Below are 23,072 nucleotides of genomic sequence, written 5' to 3'. Positions count from 1 at the left end.
ATAATTAATAACCTTCTAAAAGAGAAAGCACCAGGCCCAGATAGGTTCACTGGTAAATTTTACCAAAGATTCAAGGAAGAAATTATACCATTTCTCTACAATTTCTTCCAGAAGACAAAAGCAGAGGAAATACTTCCTAACTCATTCTATGAGGACAGCATTACCCTAATACCAAAACCACACAAATATATTAAAAGAAAAGAAAACAAAAAGTCAATATCTCTCATGGACATAGATGCAGAAATGGTCAGCTAAATATTAGCAAATCAAACCCAATAATGCATAAAAGACATTATACAGCAAAGCAAGTACGATTTGTCCTGGCTACGCAAACCTGGTTGGATATTCAAAAATCAATTAATGTTGGGGCTGGCCCCGTGGCCGAGTGGTTAAGTTCGCGCGCTCTGCTGCAGGCGGCCCAGTGTTTCGTTGGTTCGCATCCTGGGCGCGGACATGGCACTGCTCATCAGATCACGCTGAGGCAGCGTCCCACATGCCACAACTAGAAGAACCCACAACGAAGAATACACAACTATGTACCGGGGGGCTTTGGGGAGAAAAAGGAAAAAATAAAATCTTTAAAAAAAAATATCAATTAATGTAATCCATCAAATCAACAGGTTAAAAAAGAAGAATCACATGATCATATAAATAGATACAAAAAAAATTTGACAAAATTCAACAGTCTGTCATAGTAAAAACTCTCAGTAAACTATAAATGGAAACTTCTTCAACTTGATAAAAAAAATTAAAAGCCTAGTTAGTGTCATACTTGATGAGTAACTACAAGCTTTCCTGCTAAGATCAAGAATAAATCTTACTGGAAGTCCTAGATAATATAATAAGGTCCCCCCCCCGCCCCCCAAAAAGGAAGAAGAAATAAGAGATATACAGATTGGAAAGAAAGAAAGAAAACTGTCTTTGTTCACAGAGGACAAGATTGTCTATATAGAAAATCTGAAAGAATAAACAAAAAACTCCTGGATTATACCAAGGTAAATCTAACAAAATATTTACAACTTCTATATGAGGAATACTACAAAACTCAGAAGAAATCAAAGAACTAAATAAATGGAGAGAAATTCCATGTTCGTGTACAGGAAGTCTCAATATTGTTAAGATGTCCGTTCTTCCCAACTTGATCCATAGATTCAATTCAGTCTCAAGCATAAAACCTGCAGGTTATTTGTGGATGTTGGCAAACTGATTATAAAGTTTATGTAGAGATGCAAAAGACCCAGAAAAGATAACACAATGTTTAAGGAAAAGAACAAAGTTGGAGGAACGACATTACCCAACTTCACAACTTATTACAAAGCTACGGTAATCAACACTGTGTTATATTGGTGAAGAATAGACAAAAAGATCAACGGAACAGAATAGAGAGCCAAGAAATAGATCCACATAAATACAATCAACTGGCCTTTGACAAAGGACCCAAAGGCAATACAACGATGAAAAGAGCCTTTTCAACAAATAGCACGGGAACAACTAAACATCCACACAGAAAAAATGAATTTAGACACAGACTTTCACAGCTTTCACAAGAATCAACTCAAAATGGACCATAAAACTAAATGTAAAAATCAACTATAAATTCAGAGATGATAATACGGGAGAAAATCTAGATGACCTTGGGCATGGTAATGACTTTTTAGATACAACACCAATGGCATGATTCATGAAAGAAATGATTGATAAGCTGGATTTAATTAAGCTTAAAACTTCTGCTCTGTGACAGACACTGTCAAGAGAATGGAAGACAAGTCAGAGACTAGGAGAAAATATTTGTCAAAAACATTGTTAAAGGACTCATCAAAAACATACAAAAACTCTTAAAACTCAACAGTAGGAAAACGAGCAACCTGATTAAAAAATGATCAAAAGACCTAAAGAGACACCTCACCAAAGAAAACATACAAGTGCAAAATAAGCATATGGGAGATATTCTACAACACATATGATCAGGGAAATACAATTTAAAACAACAGTAAGATACCACTACACATCTATTAGAATAGCCAAGATCTGGAATACTGACAACACCAAATGCTGACAAGGATGTGGAGCAACAGGAACTCTCCTTCATTGTGCTGGTATGTAAAATCGTACAGCCACTTTGGAAAAGTTTGCAGTTTTTCAAAAAACTAAACATACTCTCACCATACTATCTAGCAATGGTGCTCCTTAGTATTTGCCCAAAGGAGTTGAAAACTCACGTCTAACCAGCAATCTGCACATAGGTATTTATAGCAGTTTCGTTCATAATTGCCAAAACTTTGGAAGCAACTAAGATGTCCTTCAGTAGGTGAATGAACAAACTCTGGTACATTTAGACAATGAAATATTATTTAGTGCTAAAAAGAAGCAAGCTATCAAACCATAAAAGACAGGGAGGAACTTTAAATGCCTAAGTGACAGAAGCTAATCTGAAAAGACCACATACTCCATGATTCCAATTGTATGACATTCTGGAAAAGACAAAACTATGGAACCAGGAAAAAGACTTATTGGTTGTCAGCAGTAGGCAGGGTAGAGGGACGGATAGGCAGAGCACAGAGGATTTTTAGCATATTGAAACTTTTCTGTATGATACTATAATTGTGGATGTGTTTCATTGCACATTTGCAAAAACCCATAGAATAGGCAATACCAAGAGTGAATCCTAATGCAAAGTATGGACTTTGGGTGATAACGATGTATCAACATAGGTTCATTGATTGTAACAAATATACCATCGTGGTACAGCGTGCCATTACTGACAAGTTAGTTTTGAAGAAAATCAACTGAAATAAACATAAAATCTTATTCAGTTTTGTGTTCTACATCACTTATGGTAATGATTATGATAAAAATATTAATTGTAAAAGTTGATTTATTGACATTATTTTTCTTTTAAAATTTTGTCATTTTGTAATTTTTTCCAATACACGCTCCTCTCCAATATGTGAAAACATAGAAACTTGATATTGTGGATCTCTTCATCCTTTCTGAGATCTATTTTTCTGTAAATACTGAATCTATTGTCATTTGGTTGCAACTAATTTTAAAAATAAACTTTCGATTGCTTTATTTTGGCATATACACATAAAACAGGGCATCTTATTGATTCAGATGTGAAAATTTCAGAAACTTCTTAACTAAAGTGGATGAAGCAGATATCGAACATCAGATTAGCATTCTATGAAGCTTTGCTCTTGTATTAATCGTATGGAAAAAATACTCTAAGGAATTTGGGAATACTGGGGAACTTAAGTCTGATGTTCCAGGAACTGCATTAACGGTTACTCATTCCCTTACTGGCAGAGAATTGTATTTCTCAAATGAACATATTTTAAAGAAGCATGATATCGAACTATCTTTCATCTTGAGCAATTTCATATCGAACTATCTTTCAACTTGAGCAATTTCATCCCACATAGGTGGTGTGCTCATAATACTGTTTTAGTGTTGGCAGCCACGATGTGTCACCAAGAATCGTGGATGCACACACGCCAATTATTAAAACCATGAAAGCATCTAAAAAATTACAATAAAACCGATGCTCAAGGGGCCAGCCCCTGTGGCTGAGTGGTTAAATTTGCACACTCCAATTCCCCACCCAGGGTTTTGTGGTTTCTGTTATTGGGCGTGGACATGGCACCGCTGGTCAGGCCACGTTGAGATGGTGTCCCACATAGCACAACCAGCAGGACCACAACTACGATATACAACTAGGTACTGGGGGGCTTTGGGGCGAAAAAGAAGAAGAAGAAGAAAAAAAGAAGGTTGGCAACAAATGTTAGCTCAGGTGCCAATTTTTTAAAAAATAAATAAATAAAATTTAAAAACAGGTGCTCAAGCATAAAGGATAAAAAAAACAGCTGTAATCTTTGAATTTGGCCGTCTTTAGAATTTGGAAGGGTTTTCCTGATACTTACAAGTTCAGTGTGAATGTTACTGAATTTCAATGGATATAAAAATGAAATTAGGCAACAATGAGATCATAACGCTTGAAGTGACTCCAAATTTTAAACCATATCTGACAGGAAAAACTAGAGATGTTACAATAAAGACAGAAAACATTTTCCTTTTTCTTTCTTTCTTTCTTTTTTTTTTTGGTGAGGAAGATTGGCCTTGAGCTAACATTTGTGCCAATCTTCCTCTGTTTTGTATGTAGGATGCTGCCACAACATGCTGTGATGAGCAATGTGTAGGTCCACACCCAGGATCTGAACCCAAGAACCCCAGGCTGCCAAAGCAGAATGCAAGAACTTAACCACTACTCTACCAGGCTGGCCCCCAGAAAGTTTCTTCTTAATAGTGTATTCTAGAATACAATTCCTGAGGTTATTGCCTCACAGAAGTACTTTTTCAGCTAATTAAGAATTTGCTTAATATTATCTTTTTTATTTTTCCATGACTATTCGCTTTTTTTGGTGAGGAAGATCAGCCCTGAGCTAACGTATGTTGCCAATCTCCCTCTTTTTGCTTGAAGAAGGTTGTCACTGAGCTAATATCTGTCTTCCCCTACTTTATATGTGGGATCCTGCCACAGCGTGGCCTGATGATCGGTGTGTAGGTCCATGCCTGGGATCCAAACCCACAAACCCCAGGCCGCCGAAGTGGAGTATGAGAACTTAACCACTATGCCACCAGGCCGGCCCCTGTGACTACTTCTTAAATCTATGGTTTTCCATCTTTAACTGATGTCCAGTTTTCACTTTCAGATCCATCTTGCATTTTCACTAGTGAATGAGGTAGAAAGTCATACACTAGCACGGTGCTGACTGTGAACATGCGCTCTACATCTGTGGCTCCAGTGAGATGTTTCCAAGCTCTTAAATGAGAACCTTTATATGGTTGCAGGAGATATATATATATACACATATATAAATATAAATATATATATTTCAATCCTCTTTATTTGTGCCTCAAGCTAAACCTTACATAGCAATAGACTGATCGAGAGGTCTGTCAATGTTTGTTCTTATAATACTTCATGCTGAAAGAATTTTCATTGGAATCTAATTCCCAAGAAGAGGTTTCCTAGTCTGGGAAGTGAAAACGTAACTATGGTAGGAAGTAGGAACAAAGAACAGGCAGGGGAGTGATCTGAGACGGACGAGGGGAGCCCGGGAGTAGGAACTGGATGTTTAATTAGGGAAACCAGTTAGCAAACCCAGATAGTCAGGGCAGCAATTCAGCCTCATAATTGACTTCATTGAAAATATCTACACAAATAAATAAAAATTCTCTTTTCTTTTTTTATTCAGATACTTGCCCTAGTTTATTTAATGTGTAGACATTCATCTTTAGCAGTGAATTTGCTATTTTAGAATAAAAATAGGAGCGCTTATTTATCTGTAAATAGCCTTCCAACATCATTCCTCGGGATTCAGTTGTGACTCATTTGTCAGATCTGGACTTTGGGCTTAGGAGTGAGCAGTCGTGAAACCATGGTCGTTTGATGTTCAATTCAGTTAAGGTTTTATTTATGACACTAAATAGTTGAGACATTTATAAGCCACGTATTTGATTGTATAAATAATTATATAGTCATATTATTTATGTAATTTTATAAATATAATCATTTACATAAACACATATTATGATTATTTACATAATAATTGTGTGGATGGCACTCCAAACATTGAGATAATGTGCACAGATGAAAAGCAAAGTAAAAGAGAGAATTGAAGCTAGGCCCTGGGTAGTGTCAGGGAAAGGGAAGAGGTTAAGGGGTAGAAGTCGTCTACAGATGGAGATGGATTTATCAAGTTCAACTTTCTGAGCATTTTCTTCCATGACACTGGCTAGACATTTAGATCTCACTAATAAAATCCTGCAATATAGTTAATCTTTAAGCTTTGTACCAGTGTTCTGCATAATTCTGTTCCCTTGAGTTATATAAGGGAGCTGAATAACTGAAAGCTGAATATACAAAAACAGCTGCATATTAATCACAGTTTCAAAATCACCGTGTGATAAAATCTTTTTATTTTTGTGTATCAAAATAGCACTGTTACAACTTTGTGAGATCCAATGGTAATATGGCTGTTTTCTTTGCTGCCTTTGAAATCACCTTTTTATCTTTCTTCTCTTTCCATCAATTTTTCTCTGATAGTTGTATTTATTCTGTTTGGGGTATTTAGTATTTCTTGAAACTTTGTTACATTTTCTGAGAATTTTCATATATCTGTAATTCTCTTCCATTATAAATGACATTGTCTTTTTTCCCCCCAGCTTTATTGAGATATTACTGACATACATCATATGTAAGTTTAAGATGTCCAATGTGATGATTTGATACACCTATATAATACAAAACGATTACCACAATAAGGCTAGTTATCACCTCCTTCCCCTCACATAATTAACTTTTTGTTGTGTGGTGATAACATTTAAGATTTACTCTCTTAACTTGAATTTGTAATACAGTATTGTTAATTATAGTCGCCATGTGTACATTAGATCCCCAGAATGCCATTATGTCTTAAATTATTACTTCTGATCCTATTCTCTTTTCTCTATTTGTTGGGCTCCAATTACACATATAGAACTTTAAGTAAGTTTTCTAAAGTTTATTTTTATAAATATATATATTTAAATGCTATTTTCCACCCTTTTGTTCTCCACATTTCATTCAGTATATTCTTTTTTCTCTCTTTAGCTGTTTCTAATGTGAAAAAACCAATATCCCAAGTTAATTATTTAAGCTACCTTGATTTTCCAGGTAAAGAATGTCCATTTTCATCTCTTAAAAATAATTTCCATTTTTCTGCTGAAGTGCTATATCTTGTCATTTAATTTCTTAAACAGTCAACTGAGTATTGTGAGATCCAGGCTTTATGACTTTAATATCTTGGTCTCCCGTGGTTTATTCCTGTTGTCTTATTTTCCCTTTCTTTCCAGTTACATCTTCTCTTCTTATATGTTTGGTTATTTTTAAAAAAATTTTTATAGTGTAACTGGTAGATACCTGCACTTATTTCCTTTTTGTGTGTGTGAGAAAGATTGGCCCTGAGTTAACATCTATTTCCAATATTCCTCTTTTTTTTCTCTCCAAAGCCCCAGTACACAGTTGTATATCCTAATTGTAGGTCATTCCAGTTTTTCTATGTGGGACACCACCATGGCATGGCTTATTGAGTGATGTGTAGGTCTGCACCTAGGGTCTGAACCTGCGAACCCCAGGCTGCCGAAGCGGAATGCACTAGCTTAACCACTTGGCCATGGGGCCTGCCCCATGCTTGATTATTTTTGATTGGGTGCCAGACTTGTATATAAAAATTATAGAGCATATTTGAGGCATGGAATGATGTGATCTTCCTCCAGAGAGAATTTATTTTTGCTTGTGGTGGGAGCTAAGCTCAAGACACTACCATTCCTAAGCAGCATTAGTACAATCCCAGATTAGGAGCAATTGACAGGTGGAGTGGTGTATATCCAGCTTACCCCTACTCCTAGAGTAAAGAAGCTTCAAGGGCTCAGCTGAAATCCTGGAGCATTTTCCTGGGACCCTCTTGCTTGTAAGGCCCTGAACTCAAGTTTTTTGGGGTTTTTTTGAGGAAGATTAGCTCTGAGCTAACATCTGCCACCAACCTTCCTCTACTTTATATGTGGGATGCCTGCCACAGCGTGGCTTGATAAGCACTGCATAGGTCCACACCTGGGGTCTGAACCGGCGAACCCCAGGCTGCCAATGCAGAACGTGTGAACTTAACCGCTGTGTCACCAGGCTGGCCCCCCCGAACTCAAGTTTCAACCTCCATTGCCTGTGACTCTAACTAAAACTCTGCTTAGCTTCTCAGCTTCTCAGCCATCACTTCTCAAATTAGTCATCACCTGAAGGGAAGAGCGGTCCCTCTTTGGGCTTCCCTTCTCTGCTAACTCACAGTCATGCAAGTCCTCACTAGTTCAACGCCTTCAAAGAAATAGTTAAAGTTTTTTTTTTCTTCTCCTTCTTCTTCTTATTCTCAGTGGAGGTTTTGGTCTGAAAATATATAGTGCACTATTGTCAAAGATGGAAATTCCAGGTACATATTCTTAGCCCATTTTCAAATGAGTAAATTGAAGTTCGGTAGGACTAATTTATCTAAGGTCACTCAGCTATTAAGTGGAGAAATAGGATTTGAAACCAGAATTGGCTGAAACAAAAACCCATTCATGTTCCTTCGTGCCAACCCATTCATGCCAAGCATAGTATATTCAAAGTGTAGAAAATCAAAGATGAAGACAAAAGCTTGGAGGAAATCCAAGGTGAAAGAAAAGATTACCTGTATAGGAAAAAGGATAAGAATTGTGGAAAAAATTCTCATTAAAAATCACACAAGCCCCACCAACCTAGAATTCTATATCCAGTGAAATTATCCTCCGAAAGTGGAGGAGGAAGACACTCTGAGACAAACACAAATGAAGGAAATTCGTTACCAACAGATTTTTCATATAAAAAATGGTAAAAGAAGTTTTCCAGGCAGAATAAAAATGATAAATTGGATCAGAAACTTGGATTTACGCAAAGAAAGGAAGAACATTGGAGAAGGACTGAATAGAGGCAAGATAAAATGTTTCACTTTTCTTATTTTTAGTTGATCTAGAAGATAATTGTTTAAAGAAATAATAGTAACAGTGTATTGGACTATTATAGCACATGGGCAAGTGAAATGAATGACAGCAATGTCACGAGGAGTGGGAGAGAGGAATTGGGAATACTCAAAGTTACCTGCACTACACGTGAAGCAGTATAGCATTATGTGAAGGTGGATTTAGATTATTTTGAAATGTATGCTGCAAACTCGAGGGTAACCACTGCCGACTTAGAAGAAAGAGACAACTGCAAAACAAAAGGAGAGCATTTATTTTGGGGTCTTAGAATTGTAATTCAGAGAACATAGGTTCTGGCAGCAGCCAGAATAGTGTCCACCTAAGGAGTAAAAGTCAAGAGTTTTTATTACCAAAAGAAGAGCCCAGAACAATCACTCAGTTGTTTGTTAGGGAGGGTAAATTTATGTTACCGTTCATTGGCTTACTCAAGGATACCTCATCGCTACCAGAAAAAGTATATTTTTGCACAGTACTTTGGAAAATCCTTTCTTAGCAAATAATTCTCCTTTGGCAAGCTAACAAGTTCAGCCCACTTTCATATTTTTAACAAGATGGAGTGCAGGGTACAAAATGGAGTCACTGTTGTCAACTGTTTCACACCACTGTAAAAATTTTTTAAAGAAGTATAAATGATATGAGAAGAAAGATTAAAATAGAACCATATAAAATGCTCAGTTAAAACCACAGAAGGCAAAAAAGAGGAAGAAAGAAACAAAGAGCAAATGCAAAGAGTAGAAACAGTCACAAAGATGATAGATATTAATCCAACCACATCAATAATTACTTCAAATGTGAAAGATTTAAGTACATAAATTACAAGACATAGATTGTCAGAGTGTATGAAAAACCAAGAAAGGCAAAAACTGTAGGGATATATGGAAGGAATACAGGGGTCAACTGAGAAATTTCTCAATGGCCAAAGATGGAACAATTTGGGCAACAAAATGAATAATATATAACCAAATGAATTCTAACCTAAGGTATAAAATAATTATCTGTGGATAAATGATTAAATAAATTCATTAAACGAATACACAAACTTCCTGTGCCAAAGAATTTCAAATAACTTATGTAGATATTTCTCTCTCAAAGAGGTGGAACATAACTGTCTACCCCTTAACCATGGGCTGCACATAGCAACTTTCTTCCAGTGTCACACAAAGCACAATTGAAGACATTCTATAAAATGTCTGCAAAACGGTCAAGATCATCCAAACCAAGGAAAGAGAAAATGTCACAGTGTAGAGGTGCCTAAGGGGACACAACTACTAAATGTAATGAAATATATTAGGTTAAAGCTAAGGAAATCTGAATAAGAGTATGGGCTTTAGTTAATAATAATGTACCAATACTTGTTCATTAGTTGTGACAAATAATCCATACTAATATAAGATGCTAACAATAGGGAAACTGGTTGTGGGGTAATGGGAACTCTATGAATTATCTTCACAACTTTTTTTTATAAATCTAAAACTATACTAAAATGAAAAGTTTATTTAAAAAACACAATGAATAATATGGCAAATTTGCTCAAAACATTTTGAATTATTTGACAAACTTTCCCAGAATAGTTATTTTCTTATCTGTAAATAAAGTTGTATAAAAAGTATCAGTAAATTATGGAGGGTGCTTAAATAATTTACTTTCCAGAAAATATTACCTGCAGGATACAATTTTTTAATTAATATTTTTTAATAACAATAGATGAAAAAAATTGTAGTTTTTCGTTCGTCTTTTAAGATCAACTTATAAATTTTATTTTACTTCTAAATCTAGTTGATTTTAATCAGCATTTTTAAGAGGGATTTTATAAAATAAATAATTAGATTTTAATTACAATAACTGATGGACTAACAAACAATCTTCCTGGTCACTAAAATAACTTTCGCTAACTCATAAATTAAAATTACAGTTATATATATGGTGAATCTTGACTTCTTTTACAAATTCCAAAACTGCTTAGGGGTAGTAAGATTCCAACTTAAAATATCCATATCAATTCTTCATTACTTATTTTAAACTGGAGTCACAAACTAATATTATAATCTAATACTGCAAATTCTCTTAAAACAAATACTGGAAATACTACATAACCACATATTAGCATAAGACAGAATAAAAATAGTTATGCTAAGTATCTGCCCTCTTATTTTAATACCTAATTTTAAATGTTTCCACTTAAAATGTACTTACCTTACGGGGGCTGACCCCATGGCCGAGCGGTTAAGTTCGCGCAATCCGCTGCAGGCGGCCCAGTGTTTCGTTGGTTCGAATCCTGGGCGCGGACATGGCACTGCTCATCAAACCACGCTGAGGCAGCGTCCCACATGCCACAACTAGAAGGACCCACAACGAATAATATACAACTATGTACTGGGGGGCTTTGGGGAGAAAAAGGAAAAAATAAAATCTTTAAAAAAAAAAATGTACTTACCTTTTGCATAGAAATTTCTTCCATCTAAAACAATTTTGGAGTTCCATTTTCAAGCAAATTATCTAAGATACCTTTGTAACTGGCTGAGTTGCATATTGACTAGAATTCTTGTTTGGCTTTTAAGAGCTAGAATTGTATGCATGATAATGAGAGAGAAGGTAAACTCTATTTTATAGTTGCTATGTAAACAGGAATCCAAAAACTATGCTCTTTAACTATGGTGGTTTACTGCTCATGTCCCTCAGAGTCTAGTAACATAATTGTCTAATTAATGAGTTTAAAGTATCTAAAACAGCACACTAAGAATGCGGCTGTTCTTTTTTACAACTTCCTTTGGATTTTGCATTTCTTCGGCATTCTTAAAATAGTAAAATAACTTAAATTGCTTTCTGCTCATAACTTGGAGTTTTCCTAATTCTGTGATCACAATGCTAAGGTCCTTCAAATGACAAACAGAAACCTAGAATTCTACTACAATCGATCTGATGCTCCCATACGAGATCTGGATTAATTTGGTCTTTCTATATGAGAGGCAGATTCAATGGCAGTTTAACAAGAACATTAACCTCATGTGTTTACTTACCAAAAAAAAAAAAAAAAGCCTTAGAATATTAACTAAGAATATATATTAACTTCTTATAAAAGGACTTTGTATTAAATGGTATGATACCCAAAGCTCATCTAAAACACAGTCAGTGTTAGAGAAAACATGAGGTCTCTGCTTCATAGAAATGATATATATGATGTAGTCATTTGAGGCAGACCATTTTTCTCACTACGAAAAATTGGAAAATTCAGATGAGTTTTTTAAAATACCAGAAAGCTGCCGAAGCAAAGCAAATAGAAAGTGTGAAGATTCTGGAGAGGGGCTCCTTTGGAGAGTTGAGCTGACGATCTGCAGCTTCATTTTCTCTAGGACAATCCCCAACTCTGGGCAACTGGAAAGAAATTGGAAAGTCAGTCTTGGATTAGGCAAGGGGCCGCTACTGAGGGCAAAGATATTTGAAAAGTTTTTGAGAGTGTGGCTAAGTTTTGAAAGCCTCCAACCTGAGGCCAGATTTCCCTCAGGATATTTGATGAATTTTGAGGTTATGCATGGCAAAAGGCTACCGGGAACCCTGAAAGACCTCAGAATAAGAGTGGACTTTTCAGCAGTTTTGTGAGTCCAAGGAGATAAATCTCTAGGAGAGAAGGATTGTGATGTGGTGGATAAATCAGTCTCTTAGTTATAGTCCTGGAGAGCGATTGACTTTCTCTATCTCACTGGAAGATAAATGGGCACAGCCCCTGGAGGATTATAATACTACCCAGAGACTCTAAAATTTTTCCCTTATGTCTGAAATATAATAAAAATTATGAGTAATGACCACAGATAAATAAGGGAAATCAAGAAAAATAAAAAGATATCAGGGGCGATTCTGATATTGGAGTCAACATGGAAAGAGTTCAAAATACTCGTGGTTAATATTTAAAGAAAATATTGGAAAACAACTGAAAATAATGAAGAGTTGCAAATTTTACCATAAAATTGTAATGTTTAAAAAAAAAGAATCAAATGAGCATTCTGTTACTGATTTTAAAAATCTGAAATAAAGAATCTTATGAGTTGGTTTAAAAGATATGAGAACTGCTAGCATCTAACATACATATAAGTGGAGTTCCAGAAGGGGAGTAGTAGAGTGATATTTGAAGAGATAGTGGTTGAGAATTTTCCAAAATCATTAATCCAGAGATATAAGAAATCTGTGAAAGCCAGGAAAGATTAAATAGAAAAACACAATACAAATGACATATGGGAACATCATCGTAAAACATTAGAAATGAATGACAAGCAAACAATCCTACAAGCAGCAAGGGGAAATCAATATACCACATTCCAAAGGGTAAAATAGGACAGAAAGCAAATGTCTCAATAAAAATTACAGAAGACAGAATGTGATAAAATGACATATTTAAACACATACACCTGCCAACTCTGAATTCTATGCTTAACAAAAATCCTTCAAACATGCAGGTGATATAAAGCTGTTTTTACACAGACTAAAACTAAGAAAATCCAATGCCAACACAAAATTCAGTGCCGTTAGTCTGAGTATATATAGTCATATATACAATAAGTAGCAATAGAAATAATTTGTAGTACATCGTAGAAAAACCAATGATGAATATTTTAATCTTTGAGTAACAAATGTATAACTAAAAGTTAGCAGAAAAATAAAGTAATAAAATTATATAATTAATCTAAAAGAATAAAAGAGAAGATGATCATCAAAGGGGTAGTATAGTAAGAAAACAAATAATAAAATGATTGCTGTAAAACCAAATGTATGTATATATTCTATATAAATAGACAATGTCCTCCAATTAAAAGACTAAGATTTTTAGACTGGAAAAAGAACTCAAAGAACAACAAACAAAAAGTAAACAGATAAAAACAATGTACTGCTTTCAAGAGACAGACTTTATATAAAAGACACAAAATTAGAGAAAGAAAGGATGGAAGAGATATCATGTAAATATTAGGGCAAAGATAGCTGGCCTATTTAATTATTCTCTGCTATGTAGAATTAAGGGAAAAAGCATTATTACAGATAAGGAGCATTTCAAAATGAAAAAAAGCAGTCAATCTATCAAGATAATTGAGTAAGTTTAAATTACAATGAACCCTTAAACATACCTTCAAAATATATAAAACAATATTTGGCATAGCTGGAAAATGAAATATATGATGAGCAACGATAATGCTGGGAGAATGTAACACATTCGTTTAACATTTCATAGAGTAAACTGAGAAAATTAACAGTAAGAAAAGAGAAAATCTAAACCTAAAATTTAAAAAATTATTGACAATAAGAAGCAATGTATCCAGCAATGAGAGAATACATATTTTTTCAAGCGCACATGGAACATTTAGCAAAATTGACTACCTGAGTGATAAAGCAAGATTTAACATATTTCAAAGATTTGAAATAAGTCAAAGTATCTCTGAATTCCTTTAGAAATCAGTAGCAAAAAGACAGCCAGAAAAATTCCCACTGCCTGGAAATGAAGCAATACACTTCTAAATAATCATGGGTGAAATAAGAACTTATGTATGAAATTAGTTAGTTTTTTAACTGGATGATAATGGCTATATAAAATATCTAAATTTATGGGGTGTGGATAAACAGCACTTGGTGGAAAATGCATACCTTTAAATATATGCTAAAAAAATGGGAGAAAATAATTGATCTATACTTTAATTTTGGAAAGTTAAAAAAGGAAGACTATGAAACAGAAAAATGTGTAGATGGGAAAGAATAAAGACAAGGGCAGAAATCAATGAAATAGAAAAGAAATCTACCTTAGGGAAATACACCAAAGCTAAACATTGGTTCTTTAAGAAGTTTAACGAAGTCGCTTAAACTGTTTTTTAAAAATTCAGATTTATGACTGAATAGAGGGATATTACTACAGATTCTACAGATAACAGGATGAAAGTAAGCATACACGCGTTCATTAATTAGAAATGTTTGATACTGTAAAAGACAGTTCTCCCCAGAGACATATGTAGATTTAATGTAATCCAAAGTCAAAATTCCAGCATTTTCTGGTAGAAATTGACAAGCTAATTTTCAAAGGTATATAAAAATATAAAGTATCAAAAATAGTCAGTGAATACTTAAAGAAGATAAAGATTGAGGACTTATACTACCAGGTAACAAATCCATTTCAAAGGTCAAAATATTGAGAGTGCAGAAACAGTGCAGAGATAGAAAATAAAATAGCAGAATGGAATAGAGAGTCCAGAAACAGACGCATACACACACACACACACACTCACACACACACACACATTGGATATTCAGATGGATAAATGATTCAAGAAGCTTACTTCACCCATGTGAAAAATCCAATTCAGAATGTACAAGGTAAAGCAATCAAACTTTTTTAGAAAAAAAATAAGAGTAGCAATATTGACTTGAGTTAAGGAAGCAAAGATTAAAAAAGATACAACAAGCCAACCAGTAGGAAATGGAATTTAAAACCACCATGTGAAACCAGTGCACACATATAGAAATAGTGAATGAAAAATACTGGAAATACTTTGTGTTTTTGAGGATATGGATCAAATGGAAAGACCGTTAATAGACTTGTGAAAAAATTACTTCAGAAAATTATTTTTCAGTATATAGCTGTGTTAAATAAACGTATACCTTATTGCCCAACAATTTAATTTCTAGGTAGATACCTAACAGAATAGGTACATATACTCTTGAAACAAGCTTTTCAGGTTCCAACAGCATCATTAGTAATAACTCCAAACCACAGACTATATATATAGTCTGATATATATATATATTAGACTAGAATATTCTACAGCAATAAGTTGAATGAAACACATGCAACAACACGGTTAATCACAAAAACATAATGTTGAACAAAAGAAGGCAGGCGCAAAAGAGTTCGTACTGTATATAAAATTCAAAAACAGGCAAAACTCATCGACGGTTCTAGAAATCAAAATAGTGGTTATAGTGATTGGAAAGTGGCATGCAGAGGGCTTTGGGCTGTTGGTAAGGTTTTATCTTTAATCTGGGTGCTATGTACGTGTTTCTTTTATTAAAATTTATCCATGTGTTTATGATTTGTGCACTTTTTAATATGTGGGCTATACTGTAGTTAAAAAGTTAGTAATTCAGAAATGAATGTAGGGATTTCTGCTTCTTGTCATGAAGGATCCAATGAGAATGAACTTAGTCTCCCTACTGTAAAAAAAAATAGAAAAGTGGACAAAATAAATAACTACTGTTTTTAGATGTCAGAGAGCTGAAAGTGCAGAACTGTGATCCCTTAGAGTGAAAAAATTATGTGAGTCCTACAACCACCTCTTCTCGTTGCATGGAGCACGGTGGTCTCGCTGAGTTGAGGAGACCAGGAGACTGAGACCAAAGTTCAGGATGGCTGAGGTGGCTGAAGTCTATCTTATTTTCCCATCCCTCTGGAAAACAAAAAGCAACTTTGACTTGTTTTTTATGACCTCATTCACAGCACGTGTTCAATGCTGAGCACTCAAATTATTCTAGCTGAGGCAATATATGAAACTAGATTTAATAATCATTAATAATTTTGTCAAGCAATAAATAAAATAATTTAATATGGAGAAACAGAGTTTACCTTGGACTGAAAAAGGAATGTATTTTAAGGTATGTGAAACTGGCATTGAGTTTATTAAGGTTTTTCTCCTTGGGCACAGGAGGCACACGGACCAGACAATCAATGCCGTCACTCCCATACTCCCCACATACAGTGGGCCTTAGAAAGCAGGGGCCTTTCTCTTAGTCTTGAAGGAATCAGCGTTGCTTGTAACATAAGAATTAGCTGAGCCTCTGAGAGGCCCAGTACTGACCTCAGTCATTTTGTTCAGCAATCCTTCAAAAGCAGGCCAGGGGCTCAGTGGTGAACATGCCTGCAATACCGATATTTGTGCTGTGGAAAATTTTAGGAAGGGAATTCTATTTCCCTGAGCCAGTTTCCAAGCACTAAACTCTCTTTCAAATAATAAAAGAGGTTAGAGACTAACTTAGGAAACATTCAATTTTTCAATATGGCGTTAATAGGGGAAAAGCAAAGAGACAGATTGCATTGACAAGGAAACAGAAATGGATAATGGATATAATGGCTTGAGTTCTAATGGAAAAAATAACATTCTCCATGAGATTGTCATATTTTTTTAAAATGTGGCTACCATTAATAGTTCATATGTGGAACAAAAAGAAAAACACATGTGGTGGTATATAAATCATTACAAATTTTCTGCAAAATTAAGTAGAGAAATATTAGTTTCCTTTTGTGTAGTATCTCCTTCATTATTCATATGGCCAGTAATTTCTTATGTACTCAATATCGTTCATAGGAATATTTACTACATCGAATATTAACCTGTAGTTTTCAACTTTTTAACTGCCAATAAAGAAGAAATGTGAAGCTAATTTGTGTGTGAGAATAATAATTTGTGGGTTTTTTTAGTAGGTGTACATGATGAAAATTGTTAGATTCAATATGTAATCAGATGGCTAATCAAGGGACATTTCAGTTCGTAATTTTGTTAGTTGTCATGTCTATTATGTAAGATATTCATAAAAAATTAACCAATTAAAAGCTTTGAAAATCCCATGAAGTTGATGGACCCCTAATATTGTATATATGATCATAACCCAAAATTTTGTATAAAATTTAGGTGATAAAAGGAAATTTAAAAATATCAGATAAAAATCTTTGATTTAAACTATAAAATAATAATTAAGTAGCTAGAGAGAATGATAGCAATTGGATTAAAGGTAGAGTTAAAATTTTTTGTTATTGATATTACACCTTACATGTTTTATATTACTTATCTATTAACAAATTATTATAGCTATAGTTATTTTTAATACTTTCCTCCTTTAACCTTTACACTAGAGTTAAGCGATTAACGCACCATCATATTACAATATTAGAGCATTCTGAGTTTGACTACATACTTACCGTTATCAGTGTGTTTTATATTTTTATGTGTCTTCTTGTTACTAGTTAACTTCAGTACATTTCAGCTTGATGAACTACTTTCAGCATTTTTATTAAGGTAGGGCCAGTGGTGATTAACTCCCTCAACTTTTGTTTGTCTAGGAAAGTCTTTATCTCTCCTTCATTTCTGAAGGACAGCTTTGCTGAGTAATGTGTTCTTGGCTGGCAATTTTCTTCCTTCAGCACTTTGAATATGTCCTCTCACTATCTCTTGGCCTGCAAGCTTTCTCTTAAGAAACCACTAACAGGAGCTGGCCCCATGGCTGAGAGGTTGGGTTCGCACACTCCGCTTCGGCGGCCTGGGATTTTCCACCTGTTCAGATCCTGGTCGCCGACATGGTACTGCTCATCAGGCCATGCTGAGGCGGGGCCCACGTGCCACAACCAGAAGGACCCACAACTGAAAATACACAACTACGTACTGGAGGGCTTTGGGGAGAAAAAGGAAAAATAGAATCAAAAAAAAAAGAAAAAGAAACCACTAACAGCCTTATGGCTGTTCCCTTGTATGTGAGTAATTTTTTTCTCTTGCTGCTTTTAAAATTCTCTCTGTCTTTGATTTCAGACAGTGTTACTATAATGTGTCTTGGAAAAGATCTTTTTGGGTTGAATCTTTTGGGGCTATGAGCTTCTTGAACTTGGATTCTGAAATCTCTTCCCAGATTTCGGAAGTTGTCAGCCATTATTTCTTCAAATAAGCTTTCTGTGTCTTTCACCCTTTATCTCCTGTGACTCGACCAATCCATAGGTTGTTTCTCTTTATGGCATTCTATAATTCATGTAGACTTTCTATACTTTTTATCACTCTTTTTCCTTTGTTCTCCTCTGGCTGGATAATTTCCAATGATCTCTCTTCAACTTCACAGATTCTTTCTTCTACTTGATCAAGTCTGTTTGGATGCTATCTATTGCATTTTTCATTTCATTCATTGCATTCTTCAGCTCCTGAATTTCTGTTTGGTTCTTTCCTATGATTTCTGTTTCTCTATTAATCTTCTCATTTAGTTTGCATATTATCTTCCTGATTTTATTGAAAGAATTGTTTTCCTGTGTTCTTTTAGCTCACTGAGTTTTCTTAAAACTTCTTAAAATTTTGAATTCTTTATTGGGCAAATCACAACTTTCCATTTCTTTGGAGTCCGATACAGGAGAATTATTGCGTTCCTTTGGGGTGTCATGTTTCCTTGATTTCTCCTGTTCCTTGAAGTCTTGCATTGCTGTCCTCACATTGGATAAGCAGTCATCTCCTCCCGTCTTTACTGACTGCCTTCAGGGGAGAAATACCTTCTGTCAGTCCTGCTAGGGATTCTAAGGCTTTCTCAGAACTTTCCTATGAATACACCGGCTCCACACTTCTTGTTCTTTGTTGAGGGGGAATGCCTAAGTTTGTATGCCATCTTTCAATCCTCTAAGGCCAGGTCAACTGCTGACAACCTCCTATTTGTTTTCTCTAAGGTAGTGCTAAATGTTTAAGTTTGTGTACTTTCTTGCAGCTCCTCAGAGTTGGGCCAACTTTTTGAGCATGCTTTCTAGTTGTCTGCAAAGGCACACATTTGTTGCCCTTGAGAGCATGCACACGGAGCTGGCCACAAGGTGAGGGTGTGTGTGAGGCATGGAGCATTAGAGGTGCCTAGGGGCCAGCAGGGGGATCTGCAGGTAAGGCATCGCCAGTGGCTCATAGGTGGGCTTCCTGATGGAACCCACAGAGGTTAGTAGGGTCCATTTCCCTTTGAAGCTCTCGGAGAGCTCTGGCTGCTAGTCTCCCAGCCTTCCCCACCTCCAAGTTATGCAACACGCCTCAGTGCTCTGGATGGGATAAGAAAGAAGTGGGCCTCTTTGGCAACTCCTGAACAGATGGCCAAGCCAGGTGCCCATTCCCATGCTCTCACTTTCCCACTTGGGAGAAATCATGTGCTGAGGAGGACTCTCTTGGCAGCGGGCTGTGCCGCCTTGGAGGAGGGGTGACACAGGAAAGTGAAACAGTTCTTCTCATTCTCTTCAATGCATCAAATCTGGGAATTTTTTTGTTCCAACAGTATGCTGGACTCTCCTCACTGCACTCCCTGACTTCCACAAAGGCGTTCTTGCCCATGAGTGATTATCAAAATTGACTTTCTTTTGGGGGAAAGTGGTAGAAAACGTCTATTCCTCCATTTTGTTGATGTCACTCCTCAGGTATTGTTTCCTCTTACAAATGTTTTATTAGTCCCTAACTTATGTGTGGCTATATATAAACCTTTCGGCTAATTTAGAACAAATTGAGCCTTGGAGAATTAGACCACTGTCTCAAGCTTACAAGCTAATGAAAAAAGCTTAGGGCAAAGTGAAATAAATGTAAGTCATGTTTCTGAACAGAGACTAGGAAGGACAAATGAGCTCAATGTGGAGGTGGAAGAAGTCAGCCCACCGTTATATGCGCAGTCTCCTGTGAGTTTCACAGAGGCCATATGAGGAATTGAGACAGTCATTTTGGTGTCTACGTAAGTGAAAACTTTTGCTCCCACTCAGTATATGACCAACCATCTCAGGTAGCTATTACGCCCTCAGCTTCCCTTATCCAATCCACGCAGAAGACGCTCTGCTAATAGTTCCACTAACTCTCATGAGAACACAGATTTGTACAAGCTCTTTTAGTGGGCCTTATAGCTTTTCACTCCTCACTGCACGTGTTCAAAATGCTGCCTGGTAGCCACCTTGTGGCTTTCTCTAGTCCTGTGTGCTTGCCTCAGTTGTCAGTCACCCCCTCAAACACAGTTCCTGTGTGTTGGAAAGTCACTATTAAATGTCTTGCAGCCCTGGCTTCTGCCTGAACACAACACCCCTCAATGTAAGGCAGTCCAACCCCATCCAGCTCTTCTCTTCTAAAGGATACAAGACTCCCCTGCACTATCTTAGCTATTCTTCTCCCAGACTCCTGCCTGCATCATATCAGCAAGGGAATCTGCAAAGCGTGTCCAAATTTTTGCTTTCGCTTTTCATTTTTCAAACCAGATCAGCTTCTGCTCGTTTGGCTTAATATTTTGTACAGCATCAAAAATGAATTTTGTCTTTTCAAGTGAAATAAGTGAGAACTGCTGCAGATATCTATGCAACTGAGCAGGTTTCAGGCTCTGCCATCACCTATTTGGGAAGCAAAGGTTCCCAGATCCTTGTTCGAAGGCCCTGTTGGAATTAATAATAAACGGATGGTAGAAAGAATTGTATAATCATCTTCCACATGGTCATTTGCAAAAGTGGAGTTTGTCTCAAAAGATTAGGGGTTTAAATAATTAGGAGTTATAGATACTGCCAAGCTATAATGAAAAATAAAGTGTACATTTTGAAACAACACCCAGGCTGCTGATCTAAAGAGAGAGGAAGAGAGAGAAAGCCAGGCTGAGAGCAACTGTAAAGGAGAAAGCACATTTTACATAGCAAAACTCTGTAAAACCAGTGCACGCTATCTGGGTTTGAGTTACTGGGTATTCTGGATATTTGTGGCAAAGAAAATTAAATAACTTAATAGCATCATGGCATCCTCCAATAATCTGACTGGCAAGATCATGACAAATGAGGGGAAACTGGTAAAAGTTGATTTTTGTTATGAGTTTAGAAAAGGCATGACACTACGATATTACTGTATTTTATTGCTATCTTTTAAGAAAGACCAAGTAAAGATAATTAATTTTACTGCCCAATTCCTGATATTAGAATATATGCATCATATGTCATATTTCTGTTAGTATGTGGTAGACAGTAAATGTTGGGCTGTAGACTTTGCAAATTTCAAATTAGCCTCCTGGACATGGAATAAAATATCAAGCAAATACTCTTCCCCTGCTTCATCTCTTCCACTCCTTTCCTGACAGAAAGGTCAAAACTAGTCAAAGAAGTTCTGGACAATTTCATGAAAAGGCTACTGCTGTGACTAATTCATGCCAAATCTTCACAGTATAGCAAAAGTTTTTTTTCCAATTCAAATAATAAAATATACCTTAGCAAATGCTATAAAAGCAAATCATCTTATTCAATTTACATTTAAAATTGCTATATATTCTATAATGTTTATTTGGACTGACACATTTTAATTAGAATAGTCATTTTATCATTGAATATCAAACAAGATACACGGTACATCATTCACGCACCTGAATAAAAATGACAGGGAATATTAATATGGTAACCACACAGCACTCCAGATAATTGTTTTGTTCTACCACTGCATTTTATTGCCGGGGGCCACTGTGTGAAGTTGTGGATTTTTGGAGAGACGTCTAAATACTTAAAGAAGAGGGGAAGAGTATAATAAGTATACTGAACTCATGATGTTTAAAAAAAAAAATTTGAAGTGAAGAATTAACAAAAAAATGCTATGAGGAAATGAATTACATACAGAACAAAGATCAAACTTCCTAAGACCAATTTTTTCTCCTTCTCTCTATTTTTTTTGCATGTTTTTGTAGGCATGCCTCTGTGTGTATATCTGCATATGCAAATATATAAAAATAGTTATGCTATGAAGCTGCTGCCAGCTGGATGTGCATTTAAGGTGCAGATGAAGAAAGTTATGTCTACCAAAATCCAACTTCCCATTCTTAAAGTACAAAATATTTCCCTTTCCAGTTTTATCTTTCAACCTCATTTATCACCAGATTTATTTAAAGCAAAAGAAAAGCATTCTTGAACATTAATTTGTTTCTAAGTAATCTTTCCATCTCAGAGACAGCAAAGTTTCAGACTGCAGATCTGTTTCAAATTGTGTTTCTATGTTTTTGCAAGAAATTTCAAAATATGCAGACAGTCTTGGAAAAGCTGTGATTGGTTTATGGTTATCAGATTCTTTTCAGTTCCCCTCATTGTTTCATCCGTCAGTGTAGATGAACAAAGTTGCTATTAATAAATGATTATGTGCTGGTAGCATGAGGTCATGACAAATCATACAGAACTGGGGATCAGGATAGCTGTGGCTTTGATGCTGTAGATACGCCTATGAGTAAATTAATTCCCTTGGTGCAGTTTTCTCATATCTGTAAAATGGGAAGATTATGCTATATATTCTCTAAAATTCACTTCTAAAAATCAATCTGAAGGGCTGGCTCCATGGCTGAGTGGTTAAGTTCACACACTCTGCTTTGGCGGCCTGGGGTTTGCCAGTTTGGATCCTGGGCACGTGCCTATGCACCACTCGTCAGGCTATGCTGTGGCAGCATCCTTCATAGAAGAACTAGAATGACTTACAACTAGGACGTACAAATAGGTACTGGGGCTTTGGGGAGAAAAAAAAGAAGATTAGCAACAGAAGTTAGCTCAGGACCAATCTTCCTCAGCAAAAAAAAATATATATTAAAAAAAACCTGCCTGATTTCCTGTTTAAAAAGAAATCTGGGGCCAGCCCCAGTAGCCTACTGGTTAAGTTTGGTGGGCTCTGCTTTGGCAGCCCTGGTTTGGTTCCTGGGTACAGACTTACACCACTCATCTCTCACTGCCCAGGCTGTGGTGGCAGTTTACCTATAAAAAGAGGAAGATT

The sequence above is a fragment of the Equus caballus genome, chromosome 9 (genome assembly GCF_041296265.1).
Source record: "Equus caballus isolate H_3958 breed thoroughbred chromosome 9, TB-T2T, whole genome shotgun sequence".
Lineage (NCBI taxonomy): Eukaryota > Metazoa > Chordata > Mammalia > Perissodactyla > Equidae > Equus > Equus caballus.
The sequence above is the reverse complement of the archived record's forward strand: the minus strand, read 5'-3'. Positions refer to the sequence as shown.